We start from the raw sequence: 14448 nt of genomic DNA, 5'->3' as shown, positions 1-14448 counted from the left end.
CTCCCCTGAAGAGTAGTGTTGGTCCTTGGGACAGTGGCCGCAGTCCAGCCCATCACAGAAAGGAATGGTGCTCCCTGGGGCTGGAAACCGGTGTCTGGAGTTGGGGGAGGTGGGGAGGAACTTGGAGATTCGGCTCACTGTCAGTCTTGTTAAGGAGGCCAGTGTCTAAAGTGGGAACCACACCAGGTAAGCTGTATTCTAATCTGCTCCTTGTTTTCTTGGCAGAATGGTTCATGCAGGACAGAAAAAGGAGAGACAAAGGACTGTCAGGAGAGTGACTGGTCCAAATGAGGACTCAGGAACCCCCAGTGGATCCAGAGAGAAAAACACTCTGGGTAGGAAGGGCATGGGAAGTGATTACTATGCACTTGTGCTGGAGCAAAATGACACCAGGGGAGGTTGACCGCACCCTCTGGGTTCATTCTTTTTATAAGGAAGACTTCTGGTCTCTTACTCTGTTCCTTGAATGGATTTACATCCCAGAAAGATGTGTGCTCTGTGCAAATGAAGGGGTACTCTTCCACTGTAAAGAATGCATTGGCTTTCTGGACTGGGGGGCCGGCTGGTACAAGCGTTTCCCAGGAGAGAGAAGTTTCTGAAAGGATTTTTGGAGTTGCAGAGTCAAGGACCAGGCTGGGAGTCTTGGTGACCCCACCAAGCACAGAGGATGCCAGGCGCCTGATTGGAGAAGGCTGTGGGAGTCTTCTAGAACAATCGTGCTAACTGCACACACCATCTGCATGAACCAATACCAGGTTGTACTGGTATTCAGCCATCTTGTACTATTTCCTCGGGGTGTCCCTAGAGTGTTTCGTTTTTGACTAGCATTTCAGCAGCCTGCAGGTAGGGACAGCATTTCATACACAGTGTGCGCCTCCCAGGAGCCAGGTGCAGCTGGGGTGTGTGACTGTGAGGCTCCTTGCTGTCCATGACATAATGTCACCCCCACTGCCTCAGCTTACTCCCCAGTCACCCCTTGAGGTAACAGGGCTGGTGCTTTTACAATTCCCATTTTAAAGATGAGGAAACAGGCTGGGTGTGGTGGCTTACGCCTGCAATCCCAGCACTTTGGGAGGCTGAGGCAGGTGGGTCATTTGAGTTCAGGAGTTCGAGATCAGCCTGACCAACACAAAAAATTACCAGAGTGTGGTGGTGCATGCCTGTCATTTCAGCTACTTGGGAGGCTGAGGCCTGAGAATTGCTTGAACCCAGAGGTGGACGTTGCAGTGAGCCGAGATCGCACCACTGCACTCTAGCCTGGGTGACACAGCGAGACTCCATCTCAAAAAAAAAAAAAAAAAAAAAAAAGATGAGGAAACAGAGGTCAGTGAGTGCTGGCCTCAAGAGAACCTCAAAATCCCACTCTGCCTAGCCCTGCCTGCCCTTGTCTTCAATCCTTGAGGAACAGAATGATGCCAGGTGTGAGTTGTTCAGGTATCTCCCCAATATCTCCTCCTACATGGTGGGGAGGGTGACCACGGCAGGGGGTTGGGGGAAGGCTCTTCTGCCATGCCTTGGGACTTCCCTTTCTCTGTGAGTGTGAGGTAGGTGGATTCCACCTACTCAGCATGGATTTTGCCCAGGAAGTCTTGCTCGCTTTTCCTTGGTGTGATTTTTATTGAACTCACCTTTCCTTACTAAGGGAGTGTTAAGTTGGTTTGGATTTCAAGAGAAAAGAAACATAGCCTACTTAGGTGAGCCCCCAGCCTACATTAAGGAATCTCTTACATGGGACAGCCTGGTCCAGCAGGGCAAAAACGTTTCAGTAATAAATAATTTGCATTTGCCTGCCCTATGATGGGACAGGAGTGGAGGATACAGTCTCTGGCCAGATCTCATGATCCTGTCCTCATCCCACAACATGCACTAGTGACCCTCTCATGCTCCCACCGCCACAAAAGGCAGAATTGGGGTTGGAACATCTGACCCAAGTCCACACCTCTTTCCTCTCTCCTTCTGCATTTCTGAGTCTTGAAGTAATGCTGGGCCAAAGTGGGGGTGGTCCTTGGCCATCCTGGGAGGAGCTTTGCACACTGGTGGTAAGTTCCTATTTCAGTTGATGGTTCTATAGTGGATGAGCTCCACATTCAATTCTTATGCCCCTGCAGCTGCTGTAGGAGGCAGGGTGACCCGTCACCAAGGCAGCTCCCACAACCTGGTCACAGCTCTTTCCTCAAGGCCTGTTACCCAGCATGAGCTAAGGTCCTTGGGAACTTCTAAGACCACTTGAAGGAGTAAATTTATTCTGTGTCTTTCCCTCTCCTTTTCTCCCTCCCTCCCTCCTTCCGTCCCTCCCTCCCTCCCTGTCTTCTTTTATTTTTCCTTCCCTTCCTTTTTCCTCCCATCCATTCACTCAAATCTAGGCGATGCATCCCTGTGGTGTGCTAGCTATTGTTTCTCTAGGTTAAGGGGCATCAGAAACAGAATACTTCCCCTGAGTCAGGAGCCACACTGAATTATTCATAGGCTGAATCTATTGCAAGTTTTAGAGGGAATTTTCTTCAAGGTTGTGGCTGTGAGGCTGCTGAGTGAAAGAAGTAATGAATATGCCTAACATTCGCAGAGGTGAGAAATGCTGCCTGGACTCAGACAGCCCAGGGTCTCAGGCTCACACAGCCCTGGGACAATTGCAGTAAAGAGAATGCCCTGAACAGAGATTCATACTGTCTTGGCCTTGGTGGATGGAATTCTAATCTCCCTGAACTCTTCAATCTGTGGGTTGATGGATTAAACACGCATGTATTCAACATGAGTGGATAGCTGGGTCTCCCCAAACTCTACACCTGTATGGAATCCATTTCCCCCTGTTCTGGACCATTTAGAAGGGCATGTGGGTACCTGGAGTTGTCTGACAGAGATACTGACTGGAGAAGCGGTGAGGTCCCCAACACTGAGATGATTTGGGTTGGAAATGATGAGTAACCATCAGGCATGCTGTGGGAGGGGCTCCTGCTCTGGGTGGAGGTGGGACTGGATATCTGTAGATTATCAAAGCCATCTTGTTCATCAAAGCCATCTTGTTAATGAGGGTCAAGATCATCCTCACATCTGAGTATCTTGAAAGGTTCCTCACAAATCTAAGATTCAACTACCAGGAATAATGGTCTCAAAGTAGAATCTGAACTTGGATTCCCTTAGACTCAGAACTGGAACCTGAACTTGGATTCCCTTAGACTCACAACTGTTTGGCTTTGTCAGGTGCTGCTTCTTGGATTTGCCTCCTGACTGTTGCCAATTCCCCCCTACCTCATAGTCTTCATTCACCCCCTGCAGTGCCCCACTGATGACACCATTCTGCCAGTGATGCCTGGATCTCCCATGGCATCGCCTACCTTCTAGGTAGTTTTACAGAGAGGAAGTGTAGCCTCATGAAGAAACCAGCAACTCTGGAGCAGATGGACTTACTTAGATTAATATCTTGTTTTCACCATATGGCTGAGTGACTTTGGCCAAATTAACAAACCTCTCTGACCTTCACTGTCCTCTTCCGCAAAATGAAAATGGTAAAAACCATTATTTATAGGATTGTGAGGTTTAAGTGAAATAATGGAAATAAGGCACTTGGCCAGGCACGGTGGCTCATGCCTGTAATCCCAGCACTTTGGGAGGCAGAGGCAAGCGGATCACCTGAGGTCAGGAGTTCAAGACCAGCCTGGCCAACATGGTGAAACTGCATCTCTACTAAAATTACAAAACTTAGCTGGACGTGGTGATGCGTGCCTGTAATCCCAGCTACTCGGGAGGCTGAGAGAGGAGAATTGCTTGAACCCAGGAGGCGGAGGGTGCAGTGAGTCGAGATCACGCCACTGCACTCCAGCCTGGGCGACAGAGCAAGATTCTGTCTAAAGAAAAGAAAGAGAGAAAGAAAGAAAAGAAGGCACTTGATACAATGCTTAGCACATCCCTCCCCAGCTTCATTGTTCTCTTGTGTCTCTTGCCCTTGACCATGCAGTTCCATAGACCATTATTCCCCTCCTGTGACAGAGATTTCTAATAGCCCACTAGTGCCCATCTCCCCTTCTTCCCTTCTGGTTTTAGTTCGACACATGGCTACTTAGTTATACACTATATATTCCAGCCTCCCTTTCAGCCAGGAGTTGCCATGTGACTAAGCTCTGGCCTGTGGAATGATGCAAGCAAAATTGATGTGCGCAGCTTCTTCAAGAGGAAATTGTTTGCCTTCCACAATTTCCATCTTTCTTCCTGGAATGTGGGAGTGGTGCTGGTGTTAGCTTTGATCATGCAAATGAGGAAAACACCCTAGAAGATGGCAATGGGCCCCAGACAACCTTTTAACATGGGACTATCTTCCCAGCCAGGACCATTCACCTACCTATAGCTTAGTATGCAAGAGAAAAACAAGCCTCTTCTCAGCCTCTGCTCATTCTCCCACCTTGAATTAGATGTCACTTCACCATCTCTGACCCTTCAAGGCCAGTACTTCCTGTGGGCCTTCACCCATGTCCTCATGTCTGCAAGCCCCGCAAGACTGGGAGCACCATGAGGAAGGGACCATGGTCTCATCTGCGCTGGTTTTCTCAGGAACAGGAATACAGTAGGCACTTAGTAAATGTTGAATAAATCGATGATAGTGCCACACGCTTACACACTGGCTTAGTTCTGCCTAAAGGGATCTTAAGCACTTCAATCTGCTTGACCTCCAGCAAAAACAAAAGAACAATTCCCATTTTTTTTTCCTCCCTTCCTCCAAACACACCCAGGGCTTTCTTCCATGTCCCGTTGGCCAGAGCAGACCCTGGAAAGAAGCCCTCCCCAAGGCGCCTTGTTGACTACGGCCAAGGCCTGGCCCAGTGCTGGACACCAGTCTATGTGAGTATATTTCTGTAAGTCCATAGTTATTAGCAGAATCCCACCCCAGTGTGAGACCTGGTTGTGTTTGACCAGGTCCATGAAGTGTAGTAGCAGTTGCTCCCACTAGACTATTTTTGCCTTGAAAATCTAGGCAAAAACAGAGGCTTTGGTTAAAAAAAAGGAGGGTGGGGTAGGGGGAAGATTGATAGATCAAATGTAATTGGAAAAGGCATGCAACCTTTTTCAATTTATACACATCTACAGAGGTCTATTTACAGATCTGGGATGGGGTTGGGCTCAGTGGCTCATGCCTGTAATCCCAGCACTTTGGGCGGCTGAGGTGGGAGGATCACTTGAGCCCAGAAGGTTGAAGCTGCAGTGAGCCACAGTAGAGCCACTGCATTCCAGTCTGGGTGACAGAGTGAGACCCAGTCTCAACACAAACAAACAAACAAATCTGGGATGGGGCACTCCTGGTGGACTTCTCTGGTCATTGTGTAGAGGGCACTATGCACTCTCCAAGGACCAAGGTCTTGCAGCCAACTCTGAAAGCCAGGGCTCTGGCCCCCAGCCAGCCTTTCCTTGAAGGCATTTCTTGAGTGCATTGCCCTTGGCAGCAGTTAGATGCTGCTGCTTTTTATTAGTGTTTCCTTCTCTTTTTCCAGGCCCTCTTTTGGGGTTCTTTCTGCAGACAGTGGCTTTCATTTTAGCCTGAGGGTTCAGAAGAGGACAGTGGGCTGGCCTCACCACCCATCAGCCTCTGCTTTGGGGACTGAATGCACAACATCATCCTCACTCCTAAACTGACCTCCAAATACACACAGTTGTGATCTCACTGCTTAGGAGGGCTGGAAGCTGTGGCAGCTCTTCTGAGGGCTCAGTGGGGCCAGCCACCCTCAGCTGGAGGTGTAAGCAGGTTTTTTTTTTTTTTTTTTAATCGAGAAGGAGTCTCTCTCTATTGCCCAGGCTGGAGTGTAGTGGTGTGATCTTGGCTCACTGCAACCTCCACCCCCCGAGTTCAAGCAATTATCTTGCCTCAGCCTCCTAAGTAGCTGGGATTATAGGTGCCCGCCTAATCCCATGCCCAGCTAATTTTATTGTATTTTTAGTAGAGATGGGGTTTCACCATGTTGGCCAGGCTAGTTAGGAACTTCTGACCTCAAGTGATCTTCCTGCCTTGGCCTCCCAAAGTGCTGGGATTACAGGCGTGAGCCACCATGCCTGGACATGTAAGCAGATTTTTGTAGGTTAAGTTTGCCCCAGAGCAGGAGCATTCTGTCCTGTTGCCTAAGAAGAGTAAGACTGGTGCTTTTGAGAAAAAGCAAAATGCCAACTCAGGGGGAGAAGCTTCAGACCTCATATTTGACTCAGGCATGCCCTCTACCGCAACCAGGTGATTATGGTGGTTTAACTGTCCTTGATGGTAGAACAAGACGCTCTCACATTTGTGGAGACCTTTGATAGTGGCGCTGTTTTCCGCAGTCCTGTCTTCGATGAGTCATCTCATATTTCCTCCCTAGTAGAGCACAGGGTGAGGGGGGGCGGGAGGGGAGGTCACCTTCAAAGAGGCCCACCGAACAGGGGAATCTTGGGGCCACGAATACCCTCTGCTTACATTAGCCAATGTTGATACAAGGTCACCTTCAAAGTTCTTGTTCATCTTACGTAAACCTGTTCAGGTGACAAAGCCCTCGAAGTCTTGAATTTATGTGGTCTTAGACTTTAAAGTTCTTGAGAAAAAAACACCATAGGGGAAAATCTAAAAGACAGCTTTATGCTTTGACTTAACTTTGTCTGTGAATTGAAAAGGAACTTGCCTTTCTTCAGCTCTGGGAAGGAGGAACAACTTGGGAGCTTAATGACAGGTCACTGACCCCACCCTAGTGGACTGTTAGGCTTTGTGATCTGGATTGAACATGGACACCCCCAGTCAGCCTCTCTGCATCCCTTCCAGCACATTCTTTCTGAGGGTGAAACTAAAAGCAATAGTTTAGTTTGTGGTTACCTTTATTTCAACAGAGTTTAACTTTTAGAACCACCTACTTAAAACGAATGATGAAATTAATAATAAAAGTTATTTATTGTGGGGCGTGGTGGCTCATGCCTATAATCCCAGTGCTTTGGGAAACTGAGGTGGACAGATCACCTGAGGTCAGGAGTTTGAGACCAGCCTGGCCAACGTGGTGAAACCCTATCTCTACTAAAAATACAAAAATTAACTGGCCGTGGTGGCGCAAGCCTGTAATCCCAGCTACTCTGGAGGCTAAGGCAGGAGAGTCACTTGAACCTGGAAGATGGAGGTTGCAGTGAGCCAAGATCACACCACTGTACTCCAGCCTGGGTGACAAGAGAACGAGACTGTCTCAGAAAAAAAAAAAAAAAAAGCTATTTATTGAGCACATATTATGTGCCAGGCACTGTGCTATTTTCTCTGCATGCTTTTTTTCTCATTTAGTCCTCACAACAACCTGTGCAGTAGATACCATTTTTTGTTGTTAAAAATTTTTTAGGGATAGAGACTTGGTCTTGCTGTGTTGCCCAGGCTGGTCTTGAATTCCTGGCCTCAAGCCATCCTCTTTGCCGTGACCTCTCTAAGTGCTGAGATTACAGAAGTGAGCCACCACCCCCAGCCTGATAGGTATCATTATTGTCCCCACTTTACAGATGAGGAAAATGAGGCTCAGAGAAATTATGTCATTTGCCCAAGTTGACCCAAAGGTCGGGGTTTTCTCGATTTGACACAATTTTGCAAGAGGGCTGATTCTTAGTGAAAGGGGAGAAACCAGCTTCTTCCACTTTGGGAAAGGTTGTGTCCTGCCATCCATGTCAGATGGTCCTAAAGAAACACTCACTAACCCTTGTTCTCATGTGTAGAGAAGGATCAGAACAGGAATTAGATAAAGAAAGACATAACAAAAGGGAGTGTCTGAATTTTTTCCTTTTGTCCAATGCAAGTCTGCTTTTGCAACTGAAAAATCCTAATCACTCTCAAAGTTAAAAACTCCAGAAGTGTTATCTCCTGGTGATTTGTCTACAGCCTCTTCTACCAGGTACAATGATTTGGTAGGCTGGTTTCACGGCTGTCACCTGTGTAGTCACACAAGGCCCTGAGTGTAGAAGGGCCCATCCTCGCTTTAATGTTCTGCTGTCCATCTTGAAATTCTTACTAATTTTTAAATGAAAGACCATGCATTTTCATTTTTCCCTGGGCACTGCAAGTTATGTAGCTGATCCTGCAATTTAGGAGACTAAAAGTAATGTGATATAACCAAGAATAGCTGCAGCCATGAGCTACTCCAGAACCAAAGCTGGGGTGCCTGGGGTCCTTCCTGTGTGTGCTCTGTTTGTGTCGAGAGTAAGTGACCACACAAGGAAGTTGTCTATTCACTTGCCCTGCAGTGAGAACTGGTGTTGACGTCAGAGCAGGAGCTCAGCAATGAACCCATCAGAAGAGCCCAGTGGAACAGAGATGGAGGGAGCCCTAGGCCTATTCGAAAATCCCAGGAGAACAAGGACAGGTGGCTCAAGCTTCCCTGAGTCTGGATTTGCTTGATGCCCTGACTGGTGGCAGAGGGTCTGATTTCAATGCATCCGACATTAATATATCCTTCTGATCCCAGGCTGGAGCTCAGAGCCTTCAGTACCCCATTTTGTTTAGTTCTGTTTTTGAGACAGGATCTTGCTCCATTTCCCAGGCTGGAGTGCTGTGGTGTAATCATGGCTCACTGTACCCTCAAACTCCTGAGCTGAAGCAATCTTCCTGCTTCAGCCTTCCAAGTAGCTAGGAGTAGAGGTGCATCCCACCATGCCCAGCTAATTTTTTATTTTTGGTAGAGACGAGGTCTCACTATGTTGCCTGGGCTGATCTTGAACTCCAGGCCTCACGTGATCCTCCTGCCTCGACCTTCCAAAGTGTAGGGATTATAGGAGTGAGTCACCATACCTGGAAACTTTTTTTTTTTTTTTTTAGATGGAGTCTCGCTCTGTCACCCAGGCTGGAGTGCACTGGCACTATCTCAGCTCACTGCAACCTCCGTCTCCCAGGTTCAAGTAATTCCCCTGCCTCAGCCTCCTGAGTAGCTGGGATTATAGGTTCCTGCCACGATGCCCAGCTAGTTTTTATTTTTAGCAGAGACGGGGTTTCACCATCTTGTCCAGGCTGGTCTCAAACTCCTGACCTCAGGTGATCTGCCTGCCTTGGCCTCCCAAAGTGCTGGGATTACATGTGTGAGCCACCACGCCCAGCTGCCTGGCAACATTTTGATTTATAAATAATTTGTCCCATCACAAGGCAACGGCAGCCCATTGAAAAACCCAAGTCTTTCTTTGTTGGTTTCTCATACTTTCTCTCTCCTCTCTCCTCTTTCCTTCCTTCCTTGTTTTTTTATTTTTTTTTGAAACGGCGCCTTGCTCCGTCGTCAGGCTGGAGTGCAATGGTGCAATCTTGGCTCACTGCAACCTCTGCCTCCTGGGTTAAAGCGATTCTCCTGCTTCAGCCTCCCAAATAGCTGGGACTACAGGCATGTGTCACCATGCCCGGCTAATTTGTTGTATATTTAGCAGAGATGAGGTTTCACCATGTTAGCCACGATGGTCTCGAACTCCTGACCTCATGATCCACCCGGCTCAGCCTCCCAAAGTGCTTGGACTACAGGCATGAGCCACTGCACCTGGCCCTTTCTTTCCTTTCCTTCCTTCCTTTTCTTTTTTCTTTTTCTTTTCTTTTCTTTTCTTTTCTTTTCTTTTCTTTTCTTTTCTTTTCTTTCCTTCCTTCCTTCCTTCCTTCCTCTCTCTCTTTCTTTCTTTCTCTTTCTTTCTGTTTCTCTCTCTCGCTCTCTTCCTTGCCTTGCCTTGCCTTCTTTCCTTCCTTTCTTTTTTTTTTTTTTTTTTTTTTTTTTTTTTTTTTTTTTTTGAGACGGAGTCTCGCTCTGTCACCCAGGCTGGAGTGCAGTGGCCGGATCTCAGCTCACTGCAAGCTCCGCCTCCCGGGTTCACGCCATTCTCCTGCCTCAGCCTCCCGAGTAGCTGGGACTACAGGCGCCCGCCACCTCGCCCGGCTAGTTTTTTGTATTTTTTAGTAGAGACGGGGTTTCACCGTGTTAACCAGGATGGTCTCGATCTCCCGACCTCGTGATCCGCCTGTCTCGGCCTCCCAAAGTGCTGGGATTACAGGCTTGAGCCACCGCGCCCGGCCTCCTTCCTTTCTTTCTTTTGAGATGGAGTCTCACTCTGTCACCCAGGCTGGAGCACAGTGGTGCGATCTCGGTTTACTGCAACCTTCACTTCCCGGGTTGAAGCATTTCTCCCACTTCAGCCTCCTGAATAGCTGGGATTACAGGTGTGTGCCATCTTGCTCGGCTAATTTTTGTATTTTTAGTAGACACAGTGTTTTGTCACGTTGGCCATGCTGGTCTCACACTCCTGGCCTCAAGTGATCCGCCCACCTTGGCCTCCCAAAGTGCTGGGATTACAGGCATAAGCCATGCACCTGGCCAAAAGATCTTTCAAGGAGAGAGAAAGTCCAAGCTGCTCTGAACCATTTGGCTTCTGTGCTATAGTAAAGGTACATAAATCATCATTGCTGGGCATCCATAGACATATATTCACTGCTTCCTTTGTCTACTCGGTCTCCTAACCGCTGTCCCAGAATTTGGGGTGTTAGCCCCCAGACTGCCTTACTGCTAACGCAGAATTCTGGCATCCCTGGCTGCTCTGTGCTGTTTCTATACTGTCTGCCCCCAGGGCCTCTCTCTGGCTGGCTCTGATCTGGCAGCCTGCTCATTGCTCTGCGTTGTCATGGAGAAGGTTTTAGAAACATATTGTTGAACTGTGGGTGTATTTCTGCCACCTGGTAACAAGTGGGTTTGTAGAAAAGCCACAATGGAGGAAAAGAAAGCGCTCTTGGAGGACAGAGCTAGTGCCAGGGAAGCCAGCCGTGGCAGAGGGATGGGAGCCTGCACTGCTGTTTGCTGTTTGGTATTCTGTGCAGGCAGCAGAGTGCTGGTTGCCTTGGTTCCTGCAGGACTCCTGGGAGCTTGTGGCAGACGGAAGGCCAAAGCCTCTGCAGAAGTTTGCAGATTCTAGGAAAATGAATTGCCATGCAGCCCAATTTGTGGGAGAAGACCAAGTGGGCTCTCAGCCATTGAGATGCTCTGATGTAAATTATGCTTCATGCAGACAGAGAAGCTGCCCTCTGCTTATGTATGCCATCAGGCTGCCCTTGACCCATCTGTCCCAGCTCCTCATGGGGCCTAGATGTCCTAGCCACTTGGGCACCCCCTCCATCCTCCCACCCCCAGTTCCTGCAAGGACTTCAGACAGCCGATTTAGGGCACCTGCCACACCACTGTCTGCAACTTTGTAGGTCAAAAACAGTTGAATATTGACAATTTCGTATTGTTCAACCTAACTGAAAGCTTCAGGGTGACTTAACACTTTCATCAGGCTTAGATAAGATCATTACAAAAAATCATTAATAGATTTTCTCTTGCCTGATACAATCTCTTCCCTTCTAAATTATTCTAAATCCTGGTACTCTGTGTCCATGTCGTCTTCATCTTCCAAATGATGTATATGCTACTAATTATGCCCTCAAAGCTACAGAGCATACTGCCTTTCCCTTGAAAAGGTTTGTATACTCTTTCTACTCCTTGAGGTAGAGACTAGATCCATTCCCATGCCCATATAGAGAAAAGGTATCTTCTAATGGACTCCAAAGATGTGTTAATTGGTTTGATCACAAGCACAAGAAACTATATATTTGTATTACTTGTACATTCTTTTTTAATATAGTACAATGTTTATTTAAAATCTGAGCTGGGCCAGACATGGTGGCTCATGCTTTTCATCCTAGCACTTCGAAGGCTGAGGTGGGCAGATCACTTGAGCCCAGGAATTAGAGATCGGCCTAGGCAATGTGGCAAAACTCCATCTTCACAAAAAATTTAAAAATTAACTGGGTGTGGTAGCATGAGCCTATAGTCCCAGCTACTTGGGAGGCTGATGTGGGAGGATCACCTGAGACCGGGGAAGTTTAGGCTGCAGTGAGCCAAGATCACGCCACTGGACTCCAGCCTGGGCAACAGAGTGTGAGACCCTGTCTCAAAAAAAAAAAAAAAAAAAAAAAAAAAAAAAAATTCTGATCTGCCAACTTAGAATTTTTCCACCAACTCAGGGAGCTGAAACTTTCACAGGCTTCACAATCTTTTGCTTAGGGGACGCCCTTGTGGATCTTTTTCGATGCTTACTTAGCCTATTTTGCTTCCTTAGCAGCCCTGCAAGCTTGTTCTGGTTGAGCCTTTTTAACTTCAAATTTCTGATTCCTCTTGGCCATTAGATTAGCAAGAGATGCACCACTAATGGCCCCCTGGAATCTGACTGCTTGGCAGTTTCTTTTCTTCTAAATTTCTTCCAAATGTCCCTTTTTGTGCTTTCTTCTGTAGAGGACAATCCGGTTTATCTACCAAGCATCCCTCTTGGAAAGGAAAGCTGACTTGTACTTTACATTAAGAAACTGGAAAACGTCCCTGTCCATCCTGGTGTAGCGCCTTCTGTGTCTAGGGTAGACCTTGTACTCGCTAAAACTGCACAACTTGACCTTCAGGGTGGCAGCTTCAGGGGAAAAGAAAAGATGGCAAAGGGAAGGAGGGGATCATGGGAAGAGCCATTCTTCTTATGAGAAGTTTTGGTGACTTTTGAAAAGTCTGTGCTTACCCTTGTCTACGTACATATGACATCTACAGACTATGAACGCATTTTGCATCAGGACCCAAATAGCAACTATCAGGTTCTGAGGCATCTGCCCTCTCCTTCCTCCTCCCTAGATCTTGATTCAGCTGCTTTAAGGTGGCTCTAGTGACGGGCCTCTTATTTTTCTGTTGAGGCATGGGCTTATTTAGCCATCCTCAGCCTCTCGAGATTTATATCCCACCTTAATTTTTCTGTCTGTGGCATCAGCCTAGTATTTCCCAGTCTCTCCCTTTTCTTTCCTGATTTCGATGCTTTCACTGCATTCTCTCCTTTTTTGAACATAAAGATGATTTTACTTATTTTAATAACCTCTTAACCAGCCCTTTCCCTTCCCAGAGGTTTTTACACACTTCCCTCCCTCCTTCCTCTGTTACCACTTCTTTTAGTGGCTGTAAGAAGTGGGAGTCCAGGCAGAACTCTAGACCCACCTAGGGCAGCAGAGGCAGACTGTGAAACCCAGGCCCACAGCTTTTGGTTGAACCCACATCAAATAATGAGAACTGCTTCAATCCTCATATCCTTTTGTTGTGAATTGCAAGCAGGCGGCAAGAGGGGCTTGTTTGGTAAATGCCACCTGTGGATCAGGTGAGATTAAATCCACTAGATATCCCTTTCCAGGAAGGAAGCAGGTGAACTTCCAGACTTTCCAACACAATCCCCTGGCTTCATGTGGTGATGAAAACAGGCACCTATATGTGGAGAAGAAGTAGCCAGTTATAAGTAGGAATACTGAGTACAGACAATGCCCAGAAAATACAAAAAGGCAGCTGGCAGCCCGAAGAGGGAGAGAGCAAAGGGGAGATTTTTATTAAATGCTTTAAAATTGATTTTTTAAAAAATTCTGCTTTTAGCAGAATAAAGTCTTCTGGAAAACTACATACCTAGTGATAATTGGAAGCCAAGTCCTGGACACTTGCAACCACCCACAATAAGATCAGCACGTGTGGAGGGTCTAGAGCACAATTTCTGGCCAGGAGAGGGGTCTTATTCCTATTATTCAAATAGATGGATGGCATCTAACTTCCCTTTAAGCTCCATAATATTGTAATCTGGTGGCCTAGGAAGTTGAAGCCTAGCCACAAATGACACAAACTTGCCATAAAGTAAATAATTACCAATGAACAAGAAGGTAGAGGAGGGAGAATCTACCAGTGGGAGTTAATCAATCACACATACAAACTGCCCTTGAGTTGGACTTGCTTTCTAGAGCAGTGCTTCTCAAACTTTAATGTGCAACACGAATCAACTGGGGATCTTGCAAAAGGAAAAAAAAAAAAAAAAAAAGAGAGAAAGAAAAGAAAAAGCAGACTCGGACTCAGAAGGTCTGGGGTGGAGTCTGAGCTCTTCGTTTCTTTTTCTTTCTTTTTCTTTTTTTTTTTTTTTTTTTTTTTTTTTTTTTTGAGATGGAATCTCACTCTGTCACCCAGTCTGGAGTGCAGTGGTGCCATCACGGTTCACTGCAATCTCTGCCTCCTGGGTTCAAGAAATTCTCATGCCTCAGCCTCTCAAGTAGCTGGGATTACAGGCATCCACCACCACGCCTAATTTTTGTATTTTTAGTAGAGCCGGGGTTTTGCCATGTTGGCCAGGCTGGTCTTGAAGTCCTGACCTCAGGTGATCCACCTGTCTTGATCTCCCAAAGTGCTGGGATTGGAGGCATAAGCCACCGAGCCCAGCCTAACCTTTTCATTTCTAATACATTTCCAGGTGATACCAGCGCTGATGGTCTGTGGACCACACTCTGGAGTAGCAAGGTTCTCGAGCAGGGCTACCCAACAAAAATTTCAGTGATGATGGAAACGTTCTATATCTGTGCTAGCCACCAGCCATATGTGGCTGCTGAGTGCTTGCCATGTGGCTAGTGTGACTGAGGAGCTAAATTTTTAG

The 14448-nt window shown here is 47.1% G+C and overlaps 1 protein-coding gene and 1 pseudogene across 16 annotated transcripts in view; both read right to left on the bottom strand.

Annotated features, from left to right (window-relative positions):
* Window positions 1–14448, bottom strand: part of ERH (ERH mRNA splicing and mitosis factor) — an 892055-nt gene that overhangs the window by 170434 nt on the left and 707173 nt on the right. The window contains exon 1 of one of the 16 annotated variants that reach the window (XM_050797414.1): window positions 11105–11114. The exons of 13 other annotated variants lie outside the window; for them this stretch is intronic. The gene's annotated coding sequence lies outside the window, so the exon portion shown is untranslated. 2 more of the 16 variants (XM_050797423.1, XM_050797425.1) reach the window with 2 other exon arrangements.
* LOC126959133 (60S ribosomal protein L24-like) lies at window positions 1391–12541 on the bottom strand (annotated as a pseudogene).

Source organism: Macaca thibetana, chromosome 7 (assembly GCF_024542745.1).
Source record: "Macaca thibetana thibetana isolate TM-01 chromosome 7, ASM2454274v1, whole genome shotgun sequence".
Lineage (NCBI taxonomy): Eukaryota > Metazoa > Chordata > Mammalia > Primates > Cercopithecidae > Macaca > Macaca thibetana.
The sequence above is the reverse complement of the archived record's forward strand: the minus strand, read 5'-3'. Positions and strand labels throughout refer to the sequence as shown.